Source organism: Balaenoptera ricei, chromosome 2, assembly GCF_028023285.1.
Source record: "Balaenoptera ricei isolate mBalRic1 chromosome 2, mBalRic1.hap2, whole genome shotgun sequence".
NCBI lineage: Eukaryota > Metazoa > Chordata > Mammalia > Artiodactyla > Balaenopteridae > Balaenoptera > Balaenoptera ricei.
In genome coordinates this window covers 121,902,603-121,918,730 of record NC_082640.1, presented here as the reverse complement: position 1 = coordinate 121,918,730, position 16,128 = coordinate 121,902,603, and positions in this window count along the sequence as shown.

The following is a 16,128-nucleotide window of genomic DNA, read 5'->3' as shown; positions in this document are numbered from 1 at the left end:
AGATCAAATCCTTTGGAGGAAAAATCTTTATAATGGCTTTAAATTATCAGATGTGTACAGAAATAGCAAAAATGCATGGTTTTAGAGTCATGGCACTTTTGAACAATGAGCTGTTAAAGAACTAGAGCAGAATTTCTCACAGGTGATATATGCACGACCCCCTTTAAAACAATAAATTCTCTCTAGGCTCCCAGTATTCCCGAAATTACTTCTATTATATTGTTATTTAAATATGTGTAAACATAAAACTGGGTATAAACTCATGCTTATAGCTATTACATACTCTAAAACCAAAGCAGATTTACAAATTAAACACACAACTGCAAATCAATACAATTCAAATTAACAGCGTTAATTTATTGCAGTGATAATGTGTTTGGCTGAAACTGAATAACCACTATTGGATTTGATAGTGGAAAGATGTAGCCTCAGGTTCATTTCTATACTTAATCTGTTTCTGTGTTTTGACTAATGCAGAGAATGCCAATTCACATAAGTATGTTCTGAAAAAACTGAACCTTTGTTTACTACCAAATTATATAGGTACTGGAACATACTTTTTTGATATTGTAGCATTTTTGAAATCAGGACGCAGCACACAATAGATGGGAGCTGAGACTCTATGAAATAAGGCAGTTTCGGAAAATTAGGTCTCCTAATTAACATTCTGCAGTGAGCAATCCTTGCTTGATGACTCTGTAAAGCTGTATTACTTATTTCAACATGGAGTTGGCATAACAGTATAATTGAAATCAGCACTAAATGTATAATCAAATTTTGCTGAAATTTAGAACAAGATTATGTAAAGTTAGTTTTAAACTCCTAGAAATACTTTTTAAACTTTTCTTTTTTTTCAGTTTCAGCCCTGAGCTCATAGACTGTTGAAGGCAAAGAAGGAACTAGGTTTCTCATAGTGTTTTGTTTATATCTGCTTGGGACTCCATTTGGACAATATTTCAACAATTGTTGGCAAGGGAGAAAAGGATTAACAGAGAGGCTGTATAATCAAAATTACCCTCTCACCCCCAAAACAAGGCAGACAGGTTCCTACAGAGAAACAAGTCTGACACAGCCATCACAAGCCTTGTGGTTTTTCAACAGGCTCAGCGCCATGTTTACCATGAATGAGGCTTGAGAATGCAGAATTTCACAGAGGCAATTAGATACTGAAAATGCCTCATTTACACCATTTCAAAATTGATCATAAATCAGATTTTATTATGATGGCTTCCACTCTGTTTTCAATTTAGAATATTCAAATTACCATTAAATCTTTATTTGTATAGAATGTCCTGAAAGCATTTGGCTTTCTCTTGGTGCAAGTGCATCATTTATATTATTCAGTCTACCTCTGTTCATTTCTCATTAGCCTCTACAAAATAGTAAATACTCAGTGGCGTGTCATTTTCTTGATGAGAAATCAAAGTATTGATTTATTAAAAAGATAAGAAACTAAAGTCTTAATCATTGAAAATGTTATTCGTATGTATGTTATTACTAGGAAATAGAAATTTTGCCTTCACAGACAACATGAGTATAGCAGCAGACACTGGCCATTGCTGCCATTTAGATAGTAGGACATGCCAGCCAAACAGCACTGACACATTGATGGTCCCTTAGTTCAGTAAGCTGAAATGGCAAAGGTAAATGCAAATTCATTTTGAAATCTTAAGGCAATGCTTAGTTATAAGCTAAAGATAACTTATTCAGAAGTTTCAGACTCTGCTTATTTTAATATTTTAGGATAATCATCCAAATATAAACAGTTTCCTTTGAAAATCCTGTAGAAAAGCCTCTGACCCCTGAGAAGCTCTCTGAAGTCTCCAAGAGGTTCTAGATCCTAGTTTGAGAAACACTGTATAGGCTGATATAGAAAAATGTACTTTCTGGAGTTTGTGTAGCTTTATATGTGTTCTTTTCTTGAGAGGACAACTCAAGAATTAGAAATAGAAAAGGAGGGGGTCATAGTTATTGAGCACCAACTACTTGGTAGGCATTTTACATACAAGATTGCATTTAATGTTTGCAATTATTCTGAGGGGTAGGTATTACCCCATTCTACAGCTGAGGAAATTGATGCTCAAAGGAATTATGTGCCTTGGGTAAATTCATATGGGTAATAATATTGGACTGGGGGAAGCCAGAATTCAAATTCAGTTTCCTCAGAATCCAAATCCACGTTCCTTCTTATTCTGTAATTTTATTTAACATTAGAGGAATCCTAATATAGCTTTAACCAGGAAAATCTTTATAAACTATTTTAAAATTCTTGGGCAATCAATACATAGATCATAATAAGAGGAAAAACTTCAGTCAACTCTAGGTGTTCTGTTTCTAGCTTATGAAGGAAAAAAATTGTCTCAGCCCAGCTTATTTTTATCTTCCAAAATGTTCTGGGTTATGTTTTTTATTTTTTATTTATTTATTTATTTTGGGGGGGTTATGTTTTTTAGACCACTGAAGCTAACTTATGAATTAAAGGTAATATAATTGTTGTGGTCAAGAAAAAAAAAAAAAAAAAACAGAAGAAAAAAAGCCTGTGACCATAAAAAACAATAATAAAATGGCCCAAGCCAGGATTTGTGCCCATGTTGTCCTCCATTAAAACAAGCGATTCAGAATTGCCTTTAGTGGTCAATTCTTTAAAAAAAAATTAAGCAAAATAAAATAAAATTCAGTTTTTAAAAAATAATTGAATAAAATAAATAATAACTCAATTATTTGAATGCATGTTTTATCAACTAAAATCAGCTTTCTGTTTTAGGTAGTAAGCTTTTGTTTAATCAAACATTTTTCATTAATGAACCTCAGTAGAGTCACATAGAGTTCTAGCATTTCTGAGAGCTCCTAAAAAGGTAGGTAAAATGCAGGTTTTTTTTTTTTTTAAACACACAAAAATTAATTAGAGATGGAGATTCTAAAGGAAATAGGAAAATAGTTTTGCAACCTTAGGGTTAGCAAAGCTTTCTAAGATAGGACACAGAAAGCAGAAACCATTAAAAAGTTGATAACTGGACTTCATCAAAATTAAAAACTTTTGCTCATAAAAAGACACCATTAAAAAAAAAACAGGTAATCTAGAGGCTGGGAGAAAATATTCAGGAAAATTTAACAATGAGATATCAGGAAAAGGACATGCATCTAGAATAAATCAGGAACTCTTACAACTCAACAATAAAAAGAACAACCCAAATAAAATGTGGCCAAAAGACTTAAACAGACACTTCACAAAAAAAGATATACAAATGGCTAATAAGCAAATAAAAAGATGCTCAACATCATTAATCATCAGCGAACTGTTAGTTAATACACAACGAATACTATTTCATACCTATTAGAATGGCTAAAATGTAAAAGATTGACAATACCAAATATTGGCAATTACGTGGAGCAACTAAGAACTCTCATACATTGTTGGTGGGAGTATAAAATGATACAACTTTCAAAGAACTGCTTGGCAGTTTCTTATAAAGATAAACATACACTGACACTGAACCGTCAATTCCACTTCTATGTATTTGTCCATGAGAAATTAAGACATATGTCCACAAAGATTTGTATAAGAAAGTTTGCAACTGCTTTACTCATAATAGTTGCAAACTGGAAACAGCCCAAATGTTTTCCATCAACAGGAAACTGGATAAATTGTAGTATATTAATACAATGGAATACTACTCAGCAATAAAAAGGATCATATCACTGATATGCATAGCAGCCTGGATGAATTTTACAGGTAAATTGTACAAAAGAAGCCAAACATAAAAGAATACATTTGTATGATTTCTTTCATATAAAGTTTAAGAACAAGCAATGCTAACCTAATAGTAATAGAAATCAGAACAGCCATTGCTTAGGGGGGAGAGGGAAATGGGGAATGGACTAAAAGATGGTACAGGGGAACTTTCTGAAATGATGTAAAGTTCTATATCTTGATCAGTATGTGGGTTATATGGGTGTATACATTTGTCAAAACATATCAACTATACACATGAAATGTGTGCATCTCACCATTATCAATTATACTGCAATAAAAACGCATGCTTCCATAAAAAAGAAGAAAGCAGCAAGAACAAAAGAATTGTTGCTGAAATCTAATGCCGAAGGGTTTGCTGTTTTTAACCAGTGTTCCTGGAACTTTATCTATACTCCCTTACTAGACATATATTGATCCCATCTAATAACAAGGCACTTAGTAAAGCTGGTAGATACTGCCTTTGTGGAGGCTTCATCAAGATGAATTAAGAAATAGATACGTGTACTGTGGCACTTCCCTGGTGGCACAGTGGTTAAGAATCCGCTTGTGAATGCAGGGATCACAAGTTTGAGCCCTGGTCCAGGAAGATCCCATATGCCACGCAGCAACTAAGCCCATGCACCACAACTACTGAGCCTGCGCTCTAGAGCCCGTGTGCCACAACTACTGAGCCTGCATGCCACAACTACTGAAGCCCGCACACCTAAAGCCCATGCTCCGCAACAAACGAAGCCACCGCAATGAGAAGCCCTGCACCGCAACAAAGAGTATCCCCTGCTCACTGCAACTATTAGAGAAAGCCCGCACACAGCAAGGAAGACCCAACACAGCCAAAAATAAATAAATAAAAATTTTTTTAAAAAAGAAATAGATACATATACTTCTAAAGTAGTGCACTGAATATCTTTCAACTTACATTAATTCCTTTATTTAATAAATAGTTACTGAGCACCTATTGTGTGGCAGGTAATGTTCTAGGCACCAGGGGTAGAGCAGTGACCATGGAGTTTCACTTGAGTGTGGAAGAGACAGAGATTTTAAAAGTATTCAAATAGATAAATGGGGTAATTTCAGATGGTGATAAATGCAATGAGGAAAATGAAATATTTGACCAAATTTACTCATTTCTGAGGCAGGGTGTGTGAATCACATATTTGCCTGTCAAACAGCATGGCACATTTAGCTCTGTTATGATTTCAAATATCAATTCTCAAATACTTTTGCTCTCACTCTATGAAGAAAACACATTTTCAAAACATGAGAACATGAAGGCCTATTTCACTGGTGCACATTTATGTACATTTTCTCACACACTCTTAAAAAAGGACAGATTGACAATTCACCAGATCATTACAAATTAAAAGCATATGGACTGTGCATTTAAGTAAAGAACACCACAGTTAAGATCCACTATCATCCCTCAGTTTCACTGGAAACTCCCACTTTCTCCTCAAGGCTTGAATATTTAAGAAGGTGTACTAGTAAGTGACTGGGGATTTCTAAAACCTACTGGCTTGAAATGACCCATGAAAATCATACTACATGCCAAGCCCTCATTCATATAACATGTACAGTATAGGGAATAAAATTTTCAGACTCTAAAGTCTTAGCACCTAGTTCTAGGTGTTGTTCTAGAATTGTTCTAGAGTCATGCAGTTGAGCCACAGGATTTCACCAGTTTAAACATTTGTTACCACACCATAGTATTGTTGCTTTTGATGTCTTAAAGTTTATTTTGGTTCTCATCAGTGGAGGAACAGAAAGAGATTCTAGCCATTGGTGTTTTAGCTTTGGTTGACATTGATGAAAAGCTAAAATTGTATTAGTCTCAACTACGGTAGATCAACCCTTGTCATAAAAACAACTTTCCCAAAGTTAGGTAGGCCTGTGCAAGCCAAAATGTGGGTGAAATTATTTCCTATAATTTTAGTTTCTATGATGCTTTATATCATTTTGAGAAATGGTGTTTTCTTTCATTAGTAAACCCTATTAGCACGTCAGGGAAAACAATGGGTGACAAGCATCTTTAATGTCACCTGCTTAGAAACAGAGACCGTGCCAAAGGGCAGTGTGGTCTGCCCAGTGGCTCACTGGCAGAACTGAAATTAAACCAGAGAGTGCTGAACTGTCCATTTGGGGCTAATCTTCTAGCATCCCCTCTAAGCTACACAATTCATATGAAAGAAAAACTTTTGCTGATTGTCAGTGGAGTCTACACATGATGAAAATCGACATTTATGTTCATTCACCTTTCAAAATAATGATGATAACGATGATGATAGCTCTTGAGAAACCATGAAGCAGGTATTCAAGCGAAAGCAAGCAATTAAAGAGAAGGACAACTGGGGCTGCATAGTCACCTGAACAAAAGACAATTAAAAATCAAAATGATAAATAGTAATAGTAATAAGAGTGAAAATGGACCCCTACAATGTATATGGTGAGGCTGAGGGGTTTTTTTCCTATTTTATGAAAATATATCCACAGTGTTAGTATTCACATGAATAAATAATAAAATTCAATTAGTTTTATCTTTTTGAGCAGAGTGAGGTTGATGGCGGAGACAGAAGAATGCCTGTGATCAAATCTCGCTCCATGCCTTCCATCTGAAGTGTTTTACATTCTAGGCTAAGAAAACAATGTCAAATCATACAATCATGTATTGGAGGGCATACATAAATGGTGTCTGAAGTCACCCTAATATGTTTTATCCTTCTGGCTCCTTTTTAATTTTGAGAGTCATGGTCAGTAAGGACCTCTTTTCTATCCATCACATGGTTAAGGCCTGTGGGGTTGTTAGGAACACAAGTTTTGGGGCAGGCATACCTGGATTTGAATCTCAGCTGTGCCATTTACTAGTGTGATCCTGGGTTAGTTGTTTAGTTGTACTTTCCCACAGTTCCTCGAATTGGGAATAATACCAACCTCATTACCTTATTGTAAGATTAAAATAAGATGATGTATGAAACATGCCTGGCCTATGAAAGGTACTCAGATAACTTGGTTCATTTCCCCTCTGCTTCTTTCTCATAAGTCTTATCACACATTGCTCATATAATGTTACCTTGCTGTTTATCCCTCCTTAGATTATAACCTCCTCAATAGTGAGGATGGCAGATCATTCCTTTTTGCATACTCTGGCGCCCACCACATAGTGCCTTAAACAGAGGAGGCACTTGGAAACTATATATTGAATTTTACTTCTTGTAACTCCGCTTACACTCAGCAATTTAATGAAATAAAACCACAGTCAAAATGTCTAGTGATATTTCTTTTCTCCTGTAGAGAGGCTGCTTTTATTTTTAGAAGTGTCTTTCTGGAGCATTCACTTAGATTGATGGCCATTTCCTTCAGACAGGCAGTCTTCCCAGTCTTACCTGGGAAGGTGGGCTATCTATTTTGGATGGGGCTATCTATTTTCACCATTCAGCTGAGGTTTTGCTTTTGTCTTGAAATTAGTTTGTGACATGCATGTTTAGATGAGTTTTCCAGTGAAACAGGAGGAGCCCAAGGAGTAAGTCAGCCAAACTATTCCAACTTTTGTCAACTGAACATCAATTAGCTGCAATTTACAGTACAGCTGACTATAGGTACACATGATACATTTTTAATAACTCATAAGAATTTTGGTGAGCCCTAAATGTGTTCAAAATGCTTTGATCCACGGAAATTTATTTTTTTAAGTTCTCCATAGATAAAGTAAATAGCAATTATGCAAATACTTTAAAGAGACAAATTCAAATCAGTCACTTGGGGCCATGCCTTGTACATTTTACCTTGGGAAAAAATGTAAGTAAATTAATAGTCCTGAATATTTAGGAATTAAGTGCAACTTTTCTTTCCTTTCTCTTTCTCTTTGGCTCTTTGACCTTAGAGACTACTTCAGTTTTCTCACAAGTTTGTTTCAAGGATGAAATGATATAAATATATACAATGCCCAAAACAGCGCCCACCACACAGTACAGGCTGGAGGTGGGGCAGCTGGGCAGCTGATATTGCCATTCAAGGCACAGCCTAAGCCTGAGTTTCCCTTTCAGGCGAAAGGAGAGTTCTCAACAACAATCTAGTAAGGAATTTCCCAATCCCCTTCTCTCTGAGCCCACAGACATTCCAAAGACCTCTGAGTCAAAATACTGTAAGAATTCTGGTCACAGTAAATTTCATCAAGAATAATATCTTGAAACAAACAAATAAAAACATTACCTTGAAGGGGAGTTCCCTGGTGGTCCAGTGGTTAGGACTCAGAGCTCTCACTACTGGTTGGGGAACTGAAATTGCCCTGTGTGGGGCTGCCAAAAAAAAAAAAAGAAAAAGACTAACAATTACCTTGAAAAGGAAAGCAAGGAAGCAATTATCATAGGTGGAGGGGTGGGGAGCATTCAGGGGTTTTCTGGGAGCTGCCAGTGTTCTGGATCTGAGTAGTGGCTACATGGTTTGATTTTATGATGATTAAGGTATACGTTACTATTTTATGCACTTTTTATGTATGTGTGTTATATTTCACAATGGACAAGGCTTAAAATGAGGTGTGTGTGTGTGTGTCTCAAACAAACAAACAAAAAATATGTACCTTCTTGCATTTTTAGGGTGTTTCATATCACTGTTTTCAAACAGGTGGCACACTGTTCATCAAATAGAACTTCTTCTATTGGACCCAAAGATATGAAAAGACTTGTTTGAGGTCACATTCTTGTCTGAGGCTAGTTCCTGATAGAGTCTAGTGCTTAGGACTAAGTTGTCCTAAGTCGTTTAGTGTTCTTTTAATTTCTCCAAACTTTCTTCCAAACCAGGATGTGCACTTTACACCATGTTAATATTATGCAAACTAATGAAATCTTAGATCTTTTTTTTTTTTCAGATGGTGGATAAGGCAAGGGTCTTTTATTTATTTATTTTTTTGAATTTTTGAATTTTATTTTTTTATACAGCAGGTTCTTATTAGTTATCCATTTTTTCTGATGATACCCATTCTAACTGGTGTGAGGTAATACCTCATTGTCATTTTGATTTGTATTTCTCTAATAATTTGTAATGTTGAGCAGCTTTTCATGTGCTTCTTGGCCATCTGTATGTCTTCTTTGGAGAAATGTCTATTTAGGTCTTCTGCCCATATTTGGATTGGGTTGTTTGTTTTTTTGATATTGAGCTGCATGAGCTGCTTGTAAATTTTGGAGATTAATCCTTTGTCAGTTGCTTCATTTGCAAATATTTTCTCCCATTCTGAGGGTTGTCTTTTCGTCTTGTTTATGGTTTCCTTTGCTGTGCAAAAGCTTTTAAGGTTCATTAGGTCCCATTTGTTTATTTTTGTTTTTATTTCCATTACTCTAGGAGGTGGATCAAAAAAGACCTTGCTGTGATTTATGTCAAAGAGTGTTCTTCCTATGTTTTTCTCTAAGAGATTTATAGTGTCCGGTCTTACATTTAGGTCTCTAATCCATTTTGAGTTTATTTTTGTGGATGGTGTCAGGGAGTGTTCTAATTTCATTCTTTTACATGTAGCTATCCAGGTTTCCAGCACCACTTATTGAAGAGACTGTCTTTTCTCCATTGTATATCCTTGCCTCCTTTGTCATAGATTAGTTGACCATAGGTGCGTGGGTTTACCTCTGGGCTTTCTATCCTGTTCCATTGATCTATATTTCTGTTTTTGTGCCAGTACCATACTGTCTTTATTACTGTAGCTTTGTAGTATAGTCTGAAGTCAGGGAATCTGATTCCTCCAGCTCCGTTTTTTTCCTTCAAGACTGCTTTGGCTATTCGGGGTCTTTTGTGTCTCCATACAAATTTTAAGATGAAATCTTAGATCATTTTTAAAATTATGAAATATTTCAAACATATACACAAGTATTGAGAATAATTTAAGAAACCTTATGTATAGAATGTTATTTGCCCAACTTGCTTCAAACTTTTCAAAAATAACAATACATTACAGATATATCTTAGACCCACTGTGTACCTCTCTCAGCTGCCATTCTTCCTCTCTCTCTAAATTCCAATTTTCATGAGTTTAAAAAATAATTTTCCATACACACATATATATGTATCCATAAGTAATATATAGTCTTCCTTGGCAGATTTTAAAACTTTATTTAAATTGTATCATATTAGAATGTCCTTCTGCAACTTTTTGCTTTGTTTTGGCTTAAAATTATATTTTTTATGTTTAACCATGCTAATACATGTAGCTATTGGGTAGTACTCCTTGCCTGGATATGTCACTATTTTTTAGTTTATTCACTCTCCCATAAAGAATACTTAGGTTGTATCGATTATTTTGCTGATGAAAACATTCTTATAGAACAAGGATTGTCAAACTATAACCCAATGGGCCAAATCCAACCTACCACCTATTTTTATATGTCCCATGAGCTAAGAATAATTTTTACATTTTTTAATAGTTGAAAAAAAATCAAAGAAGAATAGTACTTTATGACACATGAACGTTGTATAAAATTCAAATCTCAGTGTCCATATATAAAGTTTAATTGGAACACATATATAAAATGGCAAGTCAAAATAAGATACTGGCATAAAGCTGAGACTTTGAGAGGTGTCATTCTAATGGAAGGATAAACTTGGGCAAAACCCCATCACATAGAGGAAGATAGTTAGGAAATATGCCAGTCTCAATCTTATTTCTGAATAGAGTTGGGAAAATGTTCTCTGAAGATTTCCTAATCACAAATCTGCCTTCATCTGGGTTACAGGCAAGAATTTATATTAAGATGAAAGTTTAGTTTAAAGTGATTCCATGGGGCTTCCCGGGTGGTGCAGTGGATAAGACTCCAAGCTCCCACTGCAGGGGGCCCGAGTTCAGTCCCTGGTCAGGGAGCTAGATCCCACATGCATGCCACAACCAAGAGTTCGCATGCCACAACTAAGGAGCCCATGTGCCACAACTAAGAAGCTGGAGAATTGCAACTAAGGAGCCTGCCTGCCACAACTAAGACCCAGTGCAACCAAATAAATAAATAAATAAATTTTTTTTAAAAAGAGGGACTTCCCTGCTAGCGCAATGGTTAAGAATCCACCTGCCAATGCAGGGGACATGGGTTCTAGCCCTGGTCTGGGAAGATCCCACATGCCATGGAGCAACTAAGTCTGTGCACCAAAACTAATGAGCCTGCGCTCTAGAGCTCACGAGCCACAACTACTGAGCCTGGGTTCTACAGCTACTGAAGCCTGTGAGCCTAGAGCCCGTGCTCCTCAACAAGAGAAGCCACCACAGTGAGAAGCCCACGCACTGCAACAAAGAGTATCCCCCGCTCACCGCAACCAGAGAAAGCCCGTGAGCAGCAACGAAGACCCAGCACAGCCAAAAATTAAATAAATAAATAAATAAATAAATTTATATTAAAAAAAAAAAGAATACATAGTGGTGATCATTAAAAAAAAAAAAATGGTGCCGCATTGTAGTGACTGTTTTAAAAAACGAGAGTATTAAGAGTACGCCCAAGGAAAAAGAGACCATCAAAAATGATCAGGTAGATCTGGAAAAAAAAAAAAAATCAAACACAACATCTAAAAATGGAAAATGTAACTAAGATAGGAAACTCAATGATCAGGTTAAATATCAGATTGTTCATAATTAAAGAGAATTAACTAAAATGGAAGATAGAGCTAAAAATCAGAAAATAGCACAAAGATATTGTGATGGTTAATCTTATGTGTCAAATTAACTGGACCACAGAGTGCCCAGATTAAATATTATGTCTGGGTGTGTCTGTGAGTGTGTTCCTAGATGAGATTAGCATTTGAATCAATGGTGTCAGTAAAGTGGACTGCCCTCCCCATGTGAGTGGGCAGCATCCAATCTGGTGAGGGACTGAATAGAACAAAAAGCAGAAGAAGAGAGGATTTATCCCTTTCCTGCCTGCCTGTTTGCACTGAGACATTGGTCTTCTCCTGATCTTGGACTGGCATTAACACCACTGACTCCCCTGGTTCTTAGGCTTTCAGACTCAGACTAGAATTACACCACCCACTTTCCTGGATCTCCAGTTGCAGACAACAGACTGTGGAACTTCTTAGCCCCCATGATCATGTCAGCCAATTCCTCACAATAAATCTCTTCTCTCTCCTCTCTCTCTCTCTCTCTCTTTCTTTCTCCAAATTTGTATACGGTTATATATGTAGAGGTAAATAAATAAATAGATCATATTGGTCGTTCTCTGGAGAATGTTAACTAATACAGATATTAAAACATATGTAAAGTTCTAGAAGCTTGAAGTCCAAGATCAAGGTGCTGTTCTCAGGGTTGGTTTCTGGTGGGGCCTTTCTTCTTGGCTTGTACATAGCTGCCTTCTCTCTGTGTCCTCACAAGGCTTTTCTTCTATGTATGTGTAGAGAGAGAGAGCGAGTTCTGTTCTCTCTTCCACTTCTTATAAGAACACCACTGGATTAAGACCTCACCCTTATGACCTCATTTAACCTTAATTACCTCTATAAAGGCCCTATCTCCAAATATAACCACATTGAGGGTTAGGGTTTCAACATATGGATATTGGTGGGACACATTAAGTCCATAACAATAGGCAAGACTAGATAGAACAGGAAAGAGATAATATTCAAAGACATAATGATTGAGAACATTTAGAACTGATGTTCAATAAATTTTAAAAATCCAAGCAGTATAAATGAAAAGAAATAAACACTTAGACATATCATATTGAAACTACAGAATACCAAAGACAAAAATAATCTTAGGGGCAGACAGAGAACACAGATAATCTACAAAGGAACCTCTACTGGACTGACAGCAGATTTGTCACCAGCTTCAATGAAAGTAAAAAGATAATGGAATAATAATATCTTCAAAATCAACTGTGAACTTAGAAATGCATAGCTAGTAAAACTATTTTTTAATAATAAGTGCAAAATAAAGATATTTTTCTGACACTAAAATTTAGAATCCTCACTAAAAGAAGTCATACAGAATATATTCCAGAAAGAATGAAAATAAATCCAGAAACAAGATCTGAGTTAAAAGGAAGAATTGTGAGCAAAGAAAATAGTAAATATGTGATTAAATAAAAACAAATATTTACTATGATAAATAATAATAATAGGAATTAATTTATATGGTTATAAATTTTTTTAAAATACTGGAAAATAATAACATATAGGTGGGTGGGGGTGGTCAGAGTTAAAAAGCCCCTGTAATGATCAAGAAAAAGATAAATGTATTGACTTATTGACTAACTTTAAAATTTAAGAAAGCAAACTAAGGGACTTCCCTGGTGGTCCAGTGGGTGAGACTCCATGCTCCCAATGCAGGGGGCCCGGGTTCGATCCCTGGTCAGTGAACTAGATCCTGCATGCATGCCACAACTAAGAAGCCTGCATGCCATAAGTAAAGATCCCCCATGCCACAACGAAGATCCTGTGTGCCGCAACTAAGGCCCAGCACAGCCTAAATAAATAAATATTTTTAAAAAAGAAAGCATATTAAAATTTTAAGAGTAAAGCTGAAAGAATAGACATAGAGTGTAAAATTTTCCAATTAGTAGAGGATAAGAAATAAACAAAAATACTCAGTCAAAGCCAAAAGAAGGCAAGAAACAAATAGAAACACAGGAGGGAGAGAAAGTGGAACAGATGGAAAGCACAAAATAAGATGACAAAAATAAATTTGAGTAAATAAATGATTACAAAAAGTATATAGAACTTTCCAAATGAAATACAAAACTGTTGCCCTAAGTTAAAAAGAAGTCCATACCTGGGACTTCCCTGGTGGTGCAGTGGTTAAGAATCCACCTGCCAAGGCAGGGGACACAGGTTTGAGCCCTGGTCCGGGAAGATCCCACATGCTGCAGAGAAACTAAGCCTGTGTGCCACAACTACTGATCCCATGTGCTACAACTACTGAAGCCTGTGCACCTAGAGCCCGTGCTCCGCAACAAGAGAAGCCACAACAATGAGAAGCCCGTGCACCACAACAAAGAGTAGCCCCTGCTCGCTGCAGCTAGAGATGAAAGCCCGCACGCAGCAACAAAGACCCAATGCAGCCAAAAAACAAATATAATTAATTAATTAATTAATTTAAAAAAATCAATCATCCTTGCTAAAAAGTGTGGTAGAAATAAAGGCTGAAAGTAAAGCCAAGCATGTTAATTAATTTGTTAAAAAAAAAAAAAGAGAAGTCCATCCCCATGCCATTTACAGGAGAAATATTTAAAGTTTGAGATGAAGTTTCAACACAATGATTGAAAGTAAAGGATCAAAAAAAGACATACTCAGTAAATGCTAACACAAAGAAAGCAGCAGAGCTGTATTAATAATGAACAAAATAGATGTTAAGGTAAAAAGCATAAACAGGGATAAAAGAGACATTATACAATGATATTATTCACCAAAAAAGTTTAATAATCATGAATATTTATGAACATAAAAAAGAACCTCACATTATCTAAAACAAGAATTGACAGAACGTAAGGAAAAACTGGCAAATTCTACATCATATGAAAGATTTTAACACACTTATCTTAGTAATTGAGAGCAATAGACAAAAAAATCAGTAAAAATATTAAGGATCGAAAGCATAACAATTTACTAAGCTTAGTGTAATTTAGGACAGGTATAGAACACGAATTGTACCCAAGAATTAGAGACTTCACATTTTCTTTCCAAGTGCCTGTGGAAAGAAAACTGATCACGTACTCTCCATAAAATAGATCTCAACTAATTTCAAAGTGTTTTTAGAAAGACTATGATTTCTAGGATTCTACCATGTGTGAGCTGCACCAGCTGGAATCCCAATTTTGAACTGCCCCAACTGAAGTTCTTTTCATCAACCTTTTCTCTTAGTTAAAAAATCAGAGGACAATTTGTTGACTTTGATTATGATGAAATAAAATTCATATTTTATGGCAAGACAAGAAAAATTTTAGAAAGACTATGATCTCTAAAAAATTCGATTAAATTAGAAATCATACAAAAACATAACTACAGATCTTCTGTATATAAAATATTAAAAATGCTTCTAACAACACACAGAAATTAGGAAATATTTCAAAAGAAACAATGATAAAAACTCTATACTATATCAAAATTTGTAGAATATAGCTAATGTACTACATATAGGAAAACCTATAGCTTTAAATGTACATTAAAGGAATGAAAAAACTCCAAAGCAAATGATCTAGGTAACCAACCTGAGAAATTATAAAAACAACACAATAAACCCAGAAGAAAATTATAAAGATAAAAGCAGAATTTAATGAAATAAAAACAAAGACCCTATTTTTGAAAGAACCAATAAAGCAAAAAGTTGTTTTTTTGGAAAAAATACTTAATAAAATTAACAAACTTTGGCAAGACTAATCAATACAAAAAGAGAAGAGGTACAAATAAGCAATGTTTAAAATGTCGAGGAAGGGATATTACAGATACAGCAGGAGTTAAAAGGGTAATAAACATGAACAACTAGTGTCAATAAATTTGAAAGTTTAGATGAATGAGACAAATTCGTAGAAAAATATTATCAATCATATCAGATTGATGTGGTTATGGAATGGTGCAAATTGAAAATTCACTAAAAAATTTCAGGCTCACACCAAAGAGAGGTGATCTTTTAGATGATCCTCCCAAGATTGTTTGGATTCCTCCTGACCAGAAAAGGAAGAATTGTCTGAACTCTCATATTTCATGCTAAGCCTCTGATGGTATAGTGAAAGACATATTAAATATTACTTGGGGGTGGGAGTGGGAATGGGGTGGGAAAGGCCTAAACATCAGTACCCTATCAACAGTGGAAGACAATGCAAGGTATGAAATTATGTTAGAGTTCTTATTGAAACCATTGTTAATTTTCTTTCTTTTTTTAAAAAATATCTTTTTAGAATTCTGACCTTATTTTTATTTATTTATTTATTTTTATTTTTATTTTTATTTGTTTATTTTTTTGGCTGCACCACGCAGCTTGCAGGATCTTAGTTTGCCCATCAGGGATCAAACCTGTGCCCACAGCAGTGAAAGCATGCTGGACCGCCAGGGAATTCCCTAATTTTCTTTATATTATTATGTCCAATCTCAGAAATTCAAGTTTCAGGTGATACAGCACTGACTTTGGAGTTGAGTTTTTTCCAACTTGATCAAAACTGGAGCAAAGTCAGCTTTTCAGGCTTACCTGCCACTTCCTGGTGCAGTAAGAACTCATAGCACTATGGACTTCTTCAAAGGACCGACTGTCAAAGGATGGCCACTTCTTCCCAATCAACAAATCAAATGACTAAGAAGCAGATGAGACTGTGCAGAACATGGGCTTTGAAGTCAGAACAACCAGGGCTCAAATCCACCATAAAGCTTGCATGGTCTTGAGAAAATTACATTTAAAATATCTGCATCTCAGTTTCCTCAGCTGCAGAATAAAAATA